The sequence below is a fragment of the Bos grunniens genome, chromosome X, assembly GCF_055505025.1.
Source record: "Bos grunniens cultivar Pamir isolate PY7600 chromosome X, Bosgru_T2T1.0, whole genome shotgun sequence".
Taxonomy (NCBI): Eukaryota; Metazoa; Chordata; class Mammalia; order Artiodactyla; family Bovidae; genus Bos; species Bos grunniens.
The window spans coordinates 33,551,690-33,566,626 of record NC_141194.1 but is presented as its reverse complement, the minus strand read 5'-3'; the positions used below and the strand labels follow the sequence as shown (position 1 = coordinate 33,566,626).

At 39.8% G+C, this 14,937-nt stretch overlaps 1 pseudogene; it reads left to right on the top strand.

Annotated features, from left to right (window-relative positions):
- The first annotated feature begins 8,830 nt into the window (after positions 1-8,830).
- On the top strand, positions 8,831-9,608 carry LOC147340100 (small ribosomal subunit protein uS2B pseudogene; annotated as a pseudogene).
- The last annotated feature ends 5,329 nt before the right edge of the window (positions 9,609-14,937 follow it).

Below are 14,937 nucleotides of genomic sequence, written 5' to 3'. Positions count from 1 at the left end.
GTGAAAGAGGAGAGTGAAAAAGTTCGCTTAAAATTCAACATTCAGAAAACTAAAATCATGGCATCCAGTCCCATCACTTCATGGCAAATAGATGGGGAAACAATGGAAACAGTTATAGAATTAATTTTCTTGGGCTCCAAAATCACTGCAGATGGTGACTAGGGCTGTGAAATTAGAAGACACTTGCTTCTTGGAAGAAAAGCTATGATCAACCTAGACAGCATATTAAAAAGCAGAGACATTACTTTGCCAACAAAAGTCCGTCTAGTCAAGGCTATGGTTTTTCCAGTAGTCATGTATGGATGTGGACTATAAAGTTGAGACTTTAGACTATAAAGTTGAGAGTTGGACTATAAAGAAAGCTGAGTGCTAAAGAATTGATGCTTTTGAACTCTGGTGTTGGAGAAGACTCTTGAGAGTCTCTTGCCCTGTAAGGAGATCCAACAAGTCAATCCTAAAGGAAATCAGTCCTGGATATTCATTGGAAGGACTGATGCTAAAGCTGAAACTCCAATACTTTGGCCACCTGATGTGAAGAACTGACTCATTAGAAAAGACCCTGATCGTGTAAAAGATTGAAGGCAAGAGGAGAAGGGGATGACAGAAGATGAGATGGTTGGATGGCATCTCTGACTCGATGGACATGAGTTTGAGTAGGCTCCAGGAGTTGGTGATGGACAGGGAAGCCTGGCGTGCTGCAGTCCATGGTGTCACAAAGAGTTGGACATGACTGAGCGACTAGACTGAACTGAACTGAACTGAACTGATTGATATCAGCTTTCACTTACATTATAATGTTCTTGTTTTTAAACTTCATACTAAACTTTCCTTTTATGATTATAACTAAAGAGTTATGCATTCACAGACTCGACTTGTTTCAAATAATTACAGTAGTATTTCCTCTGTTATGTATATATTGTCAAAACTTAGATCATGAGAATCCTTTTTAAACTGAGCTCATTTGTTCTTGTGCTAGCCAAGCCATCTCTGAAATCCTCCTCACTTTTGGGCAGCCATACTATATTCTAGGCCACAGGATCAGCTTTTATTCAAGAAGTCTAGTTCATTTTTACGAAGGAAAAGAAAAGGCATTTTTCTGGGCATTGGGGACTGTGTACCAGGTTTTCCACATGAGTATGTCTGGTAGATAGTATGCAATTAATGCTGGGTAAAATTCTAGCTAAAACCAGAAAAGAAACTATTTTTAAAAAGGCCACAAATACACAATGTTTCTAGTTTGTTATTAGTTCTTTATTTTGTGAAGTTTATTTTATCAATGACATACTTAGGTTATTAATCCTTCCCTAAAGTTTCAAATATGCTCCCTCCTTTTAAAAATTATTCTTAGATCTCATTCACTTCCATTTTAGAGTCATTCATTATCTTTCACTATTGGTTACAGAATGAGAAATAAATGTTCTCTAATGTGTCTATTCTTTTCAGTTATCATATTGATAGGTAGTGGAATAACATACGTAGAAAGAAACATTCGCTTCATTTTCACATTGTACAAATGAAGTTCTAGTTACTCCAGGATTGAAGTAATTATTTTTAAAGTAAAATGTCAATAGGTGCACTGTTTTAAGTAAGTTTATATTTATGTATGCATATGTGATGGACCTCGCAAAAGCGAGGCCGAGAGGAGCTACCCCACGTCCGAGGTCGGGGTGGTAGCCAAGAGGAGCTACCCCATGCCCAAGGTCAGGGGCAGCGGCCGAGAGGAGCAACCCCATGTCCAAGGAGCGGTGGCTACACGGGCGCAGGAGGGCCAAAAGGAGCTACTCCACGTTCAAGGTCTGGAAGGGCAGCAGTACGAAATGCCTTTCGTCCAAGGTAAAGAGCAGTGGCCGTGCTTTGCTGGAGCAGCAGTGAAGAGATACCCAACATCCAAGGTAAGAGAAACCCAAGTAAGATGGTAGGTGTTGCGAGAGGGCATCAGAGGGCAGAAACACTGATACCATAATCACAGAAAACTAGTCAATCTAATCACATGGACCACAGCCTTATCTAACTCAATGAAACTAAGCCATGCCTTGTGGGGCCACCCAAGACAGGCGGGTCATGGTGGAGAGATCTGACAGAATGTAGTCCACTGGAGAAGGAATGGCAAACCACTTCAGTATTCCTGCCTTGAGAACCCCATGAACAGTATGAAAAGGCAAAATGATAGGACACTGAAAGCAGAACTCCCCAGGTCAGTAGGTGCCCAATATGCTACCAGAGATCAGTGGAGAAATAACTCCAGAAAGAATGAAGGGATGGAGCCAAAGCAAAAACAATACCCAGTTGTGGATGTGACTGGTGATAGAGGCAAGGTCAAATGCTGTAAAGAGCAATATTGCATAGGAACCTGGAATGTTAGGTCCATGAATCAAGGCAAATTGCAAGTGGTCAAACGGGAGATGGCAAGAGTGAACATCGACATTCTAGGAATCAAGGAACTAAAATGGACTAGAATGGGTGAATTTAACTCAGGTGACCATTATATCTACTACTGTGGGCAGGAATCCCTCAGAAGAAATGGAGTGGCCATCATGGTCAACAAAAGAGTCTGAAATGCAGTACTTGGATGCAATCTCAAAAACGACAGAATGATCTCTGTTCATTTCCAAGGAAAACCATTCAATATCACAGTAATCCAAGTCTATGCCCCAACCAGTAACACTGAAGAAGCGGAGGTTGAACAGTTCTATGAAGATCTTTTAGAACTAGCACCCAAAAAAGATGTCCTTTTCATTATAGCAGACTGGAATGCAAAAGTAGGAAGTCAAGAAACACCTGGGCTAACAGGCAAATTTGGCCTTGGAATATGGAATGAAGCAGGGCAAAGGCTAATAGAGTTTTGCCAAGAGAACGCACTGGTCATAGCACACACCCTCTTCCAACAACACAAGAGAAGACTCTACACATGGACATCACCAGATGGTCAACACCGAAATCAGATTGATTATATTCTTTGTAGCCAAAGATGGAGAAGCTCTATACAGTCAGCAAAAACAAGACCTGAAGCTGACTGTGGCTCAGATCATTAACTCCTTATTGCCAAATTTAGACTTACTGAAGAAAGTGGGGAAAATCACCAGACCATTCAGGTATGACCTAAATCAAATCCCTTATGATTATACAGTGGAAGTGAGAAGTAGATTTAAGGGACTAGATCTGATAGATAGATTGCCTGATGAACTATGGATGGAGGTTGGTGACATTGTACAGGAGACAGGGATCAAGACCATCCCCATGGAAAAGAAATGCAAAAAAGCAAAATGGCTGTCTGGGGAGGCCTTCCAAATAGCTGTGAAAAGAAGAGAAGTGAAAAGCAAAGGAGAAAAGGAAAGATATAAGCATCTGAATGCAGAGTTCCAAAGAATAGCAAGGAGAGATAAGAAAGCCTTCCTCAGCGATCAATTCAAAGAAATAGAGGAAAACAACAGAATGGGAAAGACTAGAGATCTCTTCAAGAAAATTAGAGATACGAAGGGAACATTTCATGCAAACATGGGCTCAATAAGGACAGAAATGGTATGGACCTAACAGAAGCAGAAGATATTAAGAAGAGGTGGCAAGAATACACAGAAGAACTGTATAAAAAAGATCTTCATGACCCAGATAATCATGATGGTGTGATCACTCACCTAGAGCCAGACATCCTGGAATGTGAAGTCAAATGGGCCTTAGAAATCACTACAAACAAAGCTAGTGGAGGTGATGGAATTCCAGTTGAGCTATTTCAAATCCTGAAAGATGATGCTGTGAAAGGGCTGCACTCAATATGCCAGCAAGTTTGGAAAACTCAGCAGTGGCCAGAGGACTGGAAAAGGTCAGTTTTCATTCCAATCCCAAAGAAAGGCAATGCCAAAGAATGCTCAAACTACCACACAATTGCACTCATCTCACACACTAGTAAAGTAATGCTCAAAATTCTACAAGCCAGGCTTCAGCAATATGTAAACCGTGAACTTCCAGATGTTCAAGCTGGTTTTAGAAAAGGCAGAGGAACCAGAGATCAAATGGCCAACATCCTCTGGATCATGGAAAAAGGAAGAGAGTTCCAGGAAAACATCTATTTCTGCTTTATTGACTATGCCAAAGCCTTTGACTGTGTGGATCACAATAAACTGTGGAAAATTCTGAAAGAGATGGGCATACCAGACCACCCGACCAGCCTCTTGAGAAACCTATATGCAGGTCAGGAAGCAACAGTTAGAACTGAACATGGAACAACAGACTGGTTCCAAATAGGAAAAGGAGTACGTCAAGGCTGTATATTGTCACCCTGCTTATTTAACTTCTATGCAGAGTACATCATGAGAAATGCTGGGCTGGAAGAAGCACAAGCTGGAATCAAGATTGCTGGGAGAAGTATCAGATATGCAGCTGACACCACCCTTATGGCAGAAAGTGAAGAGGAATTAAAAAGCCTCATGATGAAAGTGAAAGTGGAGAGTGAAAAAGTTGGCTTAAAGCTCAACATTCAGAAAACGAAGATCATGGCATCTGGTCCCATCACTTAATGGGAAATAGTTGGTGAAACAGTGGAAACAGTGTCAGACTTTACTTTTTTGGGCTCCAAAATCACTGCAGATGTTGATTGCAGCCATGAAATTAAAAGACGCTTACTCCTTGGGAGGAAAGTTATGACCAACCTAGATAGCATATTGAAAAGCAGAGACATTACTTTGCCAACAAAGGTCTGTCTAATGAAGGCTATGGTTTTTCCAGTAGTCATGTATGGATGTGAGAGTTGGACTGTGAAGAAAGGTGAGCGCCGAAGAATTGATGCTTTTGAACTGTGGTGTTGGAGAAGACTCTTGAGAGTCCCTTGGACTGCAAGAAGACCCAACCAGTCCATTCTAAAAGAGATCAGTCCTGGGTGTTCTTTGGAAGGAATGATGCTCAAGCTGAAACTCCAGTACTTTGGCCACCTCATGGGAAGAGTTGACTCATTGGAAAAGACTCTGATGCTGGGAGGGATTCGGGGCAGGAGGATAAGGGGACGACAGAGGATGAGATGGCTGGATGGCATCACTGACTCGATGGACATGAGTTTGAGTGAACTCTGGGAGCTGATGATGAACACGGAGGCCTGGCATGCTGCAATTTATGGAGTCGCAAAGAGTTGGACACGACTGAACGACTGAACTGAACTGATGTGTGTGTGTATATATATATATATATATATATATATATATATATATATAGGGGCTTCCCTGGTGGCTCAGTGGTAAAGAATCTGCCTGCCAATGCTGGAGACATGGGTCTTGCCTGGGAAATCCCATGGACAGAGGAACTTGGTGGACTACAATCTATGGGGTCATAAAGAATCAAACACAACTTAGCAACAGCAAGACATATATATAAATTTATGCTTTAAGTAAAAGAAAAACTCATTCTATGAAGTTATTTTTAGCAAATATAATATGAACACCATTTGGCATGCTGTTATGAAGCATACCATTTGTTTTCTTGGAGATCTTAATAATCCTTGTGCAAATATGAAATGCAAGTACTTAATTAGGTAATTTATTAACAATTCATCTGAAATATTTATTTACTATGTACTGTGTCAAACATTCTTCAAGTTCTAAGGATATGATAAATGTAAAATACTTACAATTCCCTCTTCTCCAAATTACAAAACAGTTGATAAAACATCCAGTTAAATAAATATTATAATGTAGCTTGATGAATGGTAGCATTCATCCTGAAGGTAGGAGAAACCAGAATTCTATGGGAACCAATGGCAATGGAAAAAAACCTGTCTGAGTGATGGTCTTCTTGAGAACACCACATTTAGGTTAAGAACTGGAGAATGAATGAATAGGACTCAGCCAGACAGAAGGTGGAGATTGCATAGTGGAAGTGATAGCCTTTTGGAGTGATAGTTATTGATTTCTAGGAGTCAGACATCCAAAAGGGAAATGTTAGTCATTGAAGGGACTTAGTGAATAATCAGATTTCTATTTTTCAAAATACTATTTAAATTGGAAATTGGAACTGTAGGCAACAGTTCCAAATAGGACTGGGGCAACAGAGCAATTAGGAGGCTGTTTCAGAACTGCAGTAAAGGATGATAATGGCCTAGCATAGTGCTGGGCAAGTGATGATAGAAAGATGGAAAATAATCCATATCCAGACTATCAAAACCTATTGAATTTAACATTAAAATTTTTCCAGAATCTGATCACTGCACACCATCTGCCTTGCCACCATCCTGGTATAAGCCAACAACATATCTCATTTCAATTACTTCAATAACCTCTTAGCTAGAGTTGCCAGATTTAACCAATCAAAATTTTATCTGGCAACACTGCTCCTAACTATTTCCCACCTTCTGCCTCTTCTCACATGCCAGTCTCTTCTCAACATGACAGTTAAGTGTACTGTTAGGCAAACACAACTTGATCTTGAAAAGTTCTAAACAGCCCACTGGTCATGATGTATTAGGCTTATTTAGTTCAGTTTAGTCGCTCAGTTGTTTCTGACTGTTTGTGACCCCATGGACTGTAGCACGCCAGGCCTCGCTGTCCAACACCAACTCCCAGAGTTTACTCAAACTCATGTTCTTTGAGTCAGTGATGCCATCCAACAATCTCATCCTCTGTCATACATTTATCCTCCCTCCTTCAATCTTTCTCAGCATCAGGGTCTTTTCAAATGAGTCCATCAACAGAAAATTGGATTAAAGATTTACTGAGCATGGCCCTGCCCATCAGAACAAGACCCAATTTCCCCTTCAGTCAGTCTCTCTCATCAGGAAGCCTATTATCCTCCTCCATCAGAGGGAAGACAGAATGAAAACCATAATCACAGAAAACTAACCAATCTGATCACCTGGACCACAGCCTTATCTAATTCAATGAGACTATGAGCCATGCTGTGTAGGGCCACCCAAGACAGACAGGTCATGGTGGAGAGTTCTGACAAAACGTGGTCCACTGGAGAAGGGAATGGCAAACCACTTCAGTATTCTTGCCTTGAGAATCCCATGAGCAGTATGAAAAGGCAAAAAGATAGGACACTAAAAGATGAACTCTCCAGGTCAGTAGGTGCCCAATATGCTACTGGAAATCAGTGCAGAAATAATTCCAGAAAGAATGAAGAGATGGAGCCAAAGCAAAAATAACATCCAATTCTGGATGTGACAGGTGATGGAAGTTAAGTCCGATGCTGTAAAGAGCAATATTGCATAGGAACCTGGAATGTTAGGTCCATGAATCAAGGCAAATTGGAAGTGGTCTAACAGGAGATGGCAAGAGTGAACATAGACATTTTAGGAATCAGCGAACTAAAATGGACTGGAATGGGTGAATTTAACTCAGATGACCATTATATCTACTACTGTGGGCAAGAATCTCTTAGAAGAAATGGAGTAGCTATCATAGTCAACAAAAGAGTCCGAGATTATGCTTCTTACATACTGCTGGGATAAATTTGTTAACATTTTGTCTAAGATCTTTATGTTAATAAGTGCTTTTGTGTCTAATTTCTTTTTGTTAGCCTCCTATGGTCAGATTTTGATGTTGAGGTTATATTTGCATCATTAAGTGAATTGTGGAGTAATTTATTTTTTTCCTCTCTCTTCTCTGGAAATGTGTTTTTAAGATTATATTTATCTTCTCTTTGTAATTGACAGAATTTTCCTGAAAACCTTAGGCCTGGTATTTGTTATTTTACATTTTAAAATACTGATTCAATGTATTTGTTAAAAGACAATGTTTTTGAGTCAATTATTAAAACTCAGTTTCTAGTAAATTGAATATTTTGTCTAAATATTCAAGGTTCTTATCATAAAGTTTTTCTTGTTCTCTCTAGGTAATCTGAGTATTACCTCTACTTATGTCTTTTCTCCTTTTTCTTCCCTCATATTGTTTATATGTACTGCTATTCTTCTTAATTTTGCCAACATTTGTGTGTTATCTTTTTAAAATAATCAACTTTTGTCTTGCTGATTCTATTTTTCATTTGTCTTGAATTGCAAAAATTTCCAGATCTTACATTTATTATCTCCTAACTTCTATATTTGGTTTATCCTATTGTTCATATACTATTCTATTTATATTGATTTTGAAATTCTCATTTATCCCTCCATTTTCAAAATTTCACATAACAGTTAAATCTAGATGTCCAACTGATTCAGTGTGAATATTTTATAAGTCCTGCTATGCAATTCCTATTGATTATTTTACCTTATGTATGAATTTCCTTGAATAATGAGCTGGTTGCCTAAGTAGGATCTCAACAGATGAAAAATGAGGGATTAAGAATAAGTAGGATATTAAGTATAATTATCAATTTTAATGCTGGGTTGGCAAAAAAGTTCATTTGGGTTTTCTCATACCATCATTTGGAAAAGCCTGAACACATTTTTTGGCCAACTCATTAGATTTGCTGTATTTCAATATTCATTCTATTTGAAGCTCAAATGGTCCTATGTTTGGCTAATGAGAATCCCTTCAAGTTGTCTCTTGTGTCCTTTCATGGTCTATGAGGAAGTCTAGGTACAGGATTTCAGAAGTGATAAGATGATCAGGCTCACCTTGAATATTTCTGATAACAGATATATTTTAAGAAACCCTGGTAATTTTTCTAAGTGGAAAATAATATTTGGAAACTATATCTTGGTGGTAGGTTTGCATTTTCTACTGGATTGTCACAGCTTTTAGGGCATGTCAGTGGAGATCTAAAAACACATGTATTTTGTTTATCTTACAAGGAGAAAAATAAATTCTACCTTTCCACACTATGCAAAGGAGTCCAAACGGTATCATCTTCAGTTTCTGTCAGAAAGGCGAGCATTCACAATGTTTGAAGCCCTTGCCTGGCGGTAGTGCACATGAAGGAGGAGACTGTACCTAAATTCCTTGCCACAGGAACCTACTCAGGTGGCACCAACCTTGACTTTCAAATGGAACATTATATCTACAAAAAGGAAAATGGTGGCATCTACATCTTAAGTGTGAAAGACCCTGGGAGAAGTTTCTGCCAGCAGCTCATGCCATGGTTGCCACTGAAAATCCATCTGATATTGGCATCTTCTCCTTCAGGAATACTGGCCAGTGGGACGCACTGAAATCTGTAGCTGATACTCAGGCCACCTCTATTGCTGGCCACTTCAGTTCTGGAAACTTCACTAACCAGATCCAGGCAGCTTTCCAGGAGCCTCGACTTCTCGTAGTTACAGATCCCAGGACTGACCATCTGCCTCTCCCAGAGGCCTCTTAAGTTAACTTGTCTACTATTGTTCTATGTAACACAGATTCTCCTCTAGGCTATGTAGACATTGCCGCCCCATTCAGCAACAAGGGAACATCTTCAGCTGGGGCTGACGCAGTGGCTGCTGGACCCGGAGATTCTGCGCATGCACAGCACGTTTCCCTGCGTGAACTCACAGGAGGTTGCGCCTAACCTCTACTTCCACAGAGATCCTGAGGAGATTGAAAAGAGTGGGCCGCTGCTGGAAAGGCTGTGACTGAGGAGGAACTTGAAGGTGAATGAACCTATCGAGTTCCAGAGTTTACTGCTACTAAAGTCAAGGTTGCAGATTAGTCTGAGGGCAGGCAGCGCCCTCTGTGCCTATTCAGCATTTCCATGCTGAATATGATAACTGACTGGTCTCAAGCTGTTCCCTACCAAGCTCTTAAACAAAAAACGGAAATATAAAGATGACAGAAAAGAACATTTCTACAAAAGTAAGTAAATCTATACATTCTAACTTCATATTACTAATTTCCCACATTTGGACATTATAGTAGAGGACCGCCCCCCTTGCCAGTCAGAATGGCTGCTATCCAAAAGTCTACAAGCAATAAATGCTGGAGAAGGTGTGGAGAAAAGGGAACCCTCTTACACTGTTGGTGGGAATGCAAACTAGTACAGCCACTATGGAGAACAGTGTGGCGATTCCTTAAAATACTGGAAATAGAACTGCCATACGACCCAGCAATCCCACTGCTGGGCATACATACTGAGGAAACCAGAATTGAAAGAGACACATGTACCCCAATGTTCATCGCATCACTGTTTATAATAGCCAGGACATGGAAGCAACCTAGATGTCCATCAGCAGACGAATGGATAAGAAAGCTGTGGTACATATACACAATGGAGTATTACTCAGCCATTAAAATGAATACATTTGAATCAGCTCTAATGAGGTGGATGAAACTGGAGCCTATTATACAGAGTGAAGTAAGCCAGAAAGAAAAACACCAATACAGTATACTAACGCATATATATGGAATTTAGAATGATGGTAATGATAACCCTGTATGCGAGACAGCAAAAGAGACACAGATGTATAGAGCAGTCTTTTGGACTCTGTGGGAGAGTGAGAGGGTGGGATGATTTGGGAGAATGGCATTGAAACACGTATACTATCATATGTGAAACGAATTGCCAGTCCAGGTTCAATGCATGATAAAGGATGCTTGGGGCTGGTGCACTGGGATGACCCAGAGGGATGGTATGGGGAGGGAGGTGGGAGGGGGGTTCAGGATGGGGAACATGTGTACACCCATGGTGGATTCATGTTGGTGTATGGCAAAACCAATACAATATTATAAAGTAATTAGCCTCCAATTAAAATAAATAAATTTATATTAAAAATGGACACTATAGGATTCTGTTTCATGTTTGATTTGTATCTTGATGTTGTCTTTTATGCTGAAGATCTTGGTTCTTAGTGATATAAGTGTAATTGTATATATGGTTTACTCTACTCTGTGTATGGTGAAGTATGTATATATCTTTACAAGAGTTTTAGAATGATCCCAATAGTGCAACCTAAGATTCTGTGATTTTCATTTTTATATGCTTAGGTATATAAAGTCAACATTCTATTTTTAAATGTTTGAGGTAAATATCTTTGCCATTAGGCCACAAATTTGATATAAAGTAATAATCAGTCAGTCAGTTCAGTCACTCAGTTGAGTCCAACTCTTTGCGACCCCATGGTCTGCAGAATGCCAGGCTTCCCTGTCCATCACCAACTCCCAGAGCTTGCTCAAACTCATGTCCATCCAGTCAGTGATGCCATCCAGCCATCTCATCCTCTCTCATCCCCTTCTCCTCGCACCTTCAATCTTTCCCAGCATCAGGGTCTTTTCTAGCGAGTCAGTTCTTCGCATCAGGTGGCCAAAGTATTGGGGTTTCAGCTTTAGCATTCAGTCCTTCCAATAAATATTCAAGATTGATTTCCTTTAGGATGGACTGGTTGGATGTCTTTGCTGTCCAAGAGACTCTCAAGAGTCTTCTCCAACACCACAGTTCAAAAGTATCAATTCATCAGCACTCAGTTTTCTTTATAGTCTAACTCTCACAGCCATACATGACTACTGGAAAAACCATAGCTTTGACTAGATGGACCTTTGTTGGCAAATTAATAATAGTGAGTTTCAATTTATTTGTTATGTTAAGGATTGCTTCACTTTTTTCTGTTTTATTTAATGTTATTTTTCACATGTATAGAAAAATGAAGATGGTGCTAAGGTCAAAACTATAATACAAGTCACATTGAAAAATACCTAGTTTTTATCTTTGTTCTTCCCACTACCTCTCTTTTGTCTTCTTTCCCAAATTTACTATTTTGGTTTATCCTTCTATTGTCTTTTGGAAAATATTAGCAACCATGTATGTTCATGTGTTTGAGTGTGCATATAAATTCCCACACTTGTTACCCAAAAGGTTCCCCAAAAAGTGTAAGATCTTTCTTTCATTCTTTTTCTTTTTTGCAACTGTTTTGCTTTTGCAATTAGTGGAGAAGCAGCTTTATGCATGTTTCTGAGTGTATCTTGGAAATAGATTCCTAGAAGTGGGATTTCTGGGCCTCAGAGAAAATGCATGTGTAATTTTGCTAATTCAAATTCTTAGAGCCAGTATGGTTTTGCTTTACCATTAGCAATGTATGAGGGCTTCCCTGATAGCTCAGTTGGTAAAGAATCTACCTGCAGTGTGGGAGACCTGGGTTTGATCCCTGGGTTGGGAAGATCCTCTGGAGAAGGGAAAGGCTACCCACTCCAGTATTCTGGCCTGGAGAATTCCATGTACAGTATGGTTCCTGGGATTGCAAAGAGTCAGACAGAACTGAGCGACTAGCTCAGTAGCTTCACTAGCTTCACTAGCAACGTACAAAAGTGATTGTTTCTCACAACCTTAACAACGGAGTATGTTGTCAAAGTTTTCTGTTTTTGTCAAGGTTAGAAATCATACCTCAGTGCAGTTACAATTTATATTTCTATTATACATCTGATCACCTCAGATAATTAAGGGCCATTGTTGGTTCTTTTTCTGTGGACTGCTTCCCATAGCACTTGTCTATTTTTTTCTTCTTTAAAGTGTTGGGACTTTTTCTTTTTTAGAGGTTCTTTATATAATAACAGTGTTTCCCCTCTATATGTGATACAAGATGAAAATATTTCATCCAGCTTTGTCATTTGTTCTTATCCTTCCCTCTGTCACTTCCTTCTTTCCTTTCTTCCTTCTTTGTATTTTTTTTTTTTGTCATGCACACAACTTTCAGGATCTTAGTTCCTCCACCAGGGATTGACACCATGCCCTTTGCAATGGAAGCATGGAGTCCTAAGCACTGAACCACTAGGGAATTCCCCTTCTTCTTTATTTATACCATACACATTTTTAATGAGCTTCCCTGGAGGCTCAGTGGAAAAGAATCTGCCTGCAATGCAGGAGACGTGGGTTCGATCCCTGGGTAAGGAAGATCCCTGGAGGAGAAGGAAATGACAACCCACTGCAGTGTTCTTGCCTGGAGAATCCCATGAACAGAAGAGTCTGCTGGACTATAGTTCATGGAGTCACAGAGAGTCAGATATGACTTAACAACTCAACAGCAACATTTTTAATGTCATAACATTTATCAACAATTTTCCTTATTGTTTCTAAATTTTAGATCACAATAAGGCATTTAAAAAAGCCATTTTATAGATAATAAAGGAATTCACCCATATTTTAATGCTTGTACAATTTTATTTAAGCCTTAGATATCTGATATTTTTAAAAATTTTCATGGTCTACAGTGTGTTTAATATGCAGCACTTTATTATTGGTTAGTTTCAATTAAAAAAAAAACTCTATTATTTCTCCTTTGATCAATGAGTTTCTTAAGGTAGTTTGTATCATACTGCTTCTTTGGCATTTTCTGGGCCTTGCTTTATGGATTATGCGTCCAATTTTCTAAATGTATAATATATGCCTAAATTATTCTCCATTTGTTCCTGTAGAGTTCTGCTTATGGCCATTGTGTAAAGTATGTTCACATTTTGTAGTTCAGATTTTCTGTATCTTATTATTTTGTCTGCTTGACTTGACAGAAACAGAGTTATGTTGAAACCTTCTATGTTGTTGAGTTTATCTACTTCAACCTGTAGTTCTGGACACTTTTACTTTACATATTGTAAGAATGTATTACCATGTACAGGAATTAGCATTTAAATATCTTCTTAGAGGGGGCTTCCCTGGTAGCTCAGGTGGTAAAGAATCCACCTGCAATGTGGGAGACCTGAGTTCGATCCCTGGGTTGGGATGATCCCTGGAGGAGATACTTGGCAACCCACTCCAGTATTCTTGCCTGGAGAATCCCATGGACAGAAGAGCCTGGCGGGCTACAGTCCATGGAGTCACACAGAGTTGGACACGACTGAGTGACGAAGCACAGCACAGCACAGCATCTTCTTAGAAAACTGATGCTTTTCTTCATATAAATATGTATTTAAGTTCAGTTCAATTCAGTTCAGTCACTCTGTCACGTCTGATTCTTTGCGACCCCATGAACTGCAACATGGCAGGCCTCCCTGTCCATCACCAACGCCCAGAATCCACCCAAACCCATGTCCATTGAGTCGGTGATGCCATGCAGCCATCTCATCCTCTGTCGTCCCCTTCTCCTCCTGCCCTCAATCTTTCCCAGCATCAGGGTCTTTTCAAGTGAGTAGGCTCTTCTCATCAGGCTGTCAAAGTATGGGAGTTTCAGCTTCAACATCAGTCCTTCCAATGAACACCCAGGACTGATCTCCTTTAGGATGGACTGGTTGGAACTCCTTGCTCTCCAAGGGACTCTCAAGAGTCTTCTCCAACACCACAGTTCAAAAGCATCAGTTCTTCAGTGCTCACCTTTCTATACAGTCCAACTCTCACATTCATACATGACTACTGGAAAAACCATAGCCTTGACTATACAGACCTTTGTGGACAAAGTAATATCTCTGCTTTTTAATATGCTAAGTTGGTCATAACGTTCTTTTCAAGGAGTAAGCATCTTTTAATTTCAAGGCTGCAGTCAACATCTGCAGTGATCTTGGAGCCCAAAAATAAAGTCAGCCATTATTACCACTGTTTCCCCATCTATTTGCCATGAAGTGATGGGACTGGATGACATGATCTTAGTTTTCTGAATGTTGAGCTTTAAGCCAACTTTTTCAGTCTCCTCTTTCACTTTCATTAAGAGGCTTTTTAGTTCCTCTTCACTTTTTGCCATAAGGGTGGTATCATCTGCATATCTGAGGTTATTGATATTTCTCCCGGCAATCTTGATTCCAGCTTGTGCTTCTTCCAGCCCAGCATTTCTCATGATGTACTCTGCATAGAAGTTAAATAAGCAGGGTGACAATATATGGCCTTGACATATTCCTTTTCCTATTTGGAACCAGTCTGTTGTTCCATGTCCAGTTCTAACTGTTGCTTCCTGACCTGCATATAGGTTTCTCAAGAGGCTGGTCAGGTGGTCTGGTATGCCCATCTCTTTCAGAATTTTCCACAGTTTATTGTGATCCACACAGTCAAAGGCTTTGGCATAGTCAATAAAGCAAGAATAGATGTTTTTCTGGAACTCTCTTGCTTTTTCCATGATCCAGCAGATGTTGGCCATTTGATCTCTGGTTCCTCTGCCTTTTCTAAAACCAGCTTGAACATCTGGAAGTTCATGTT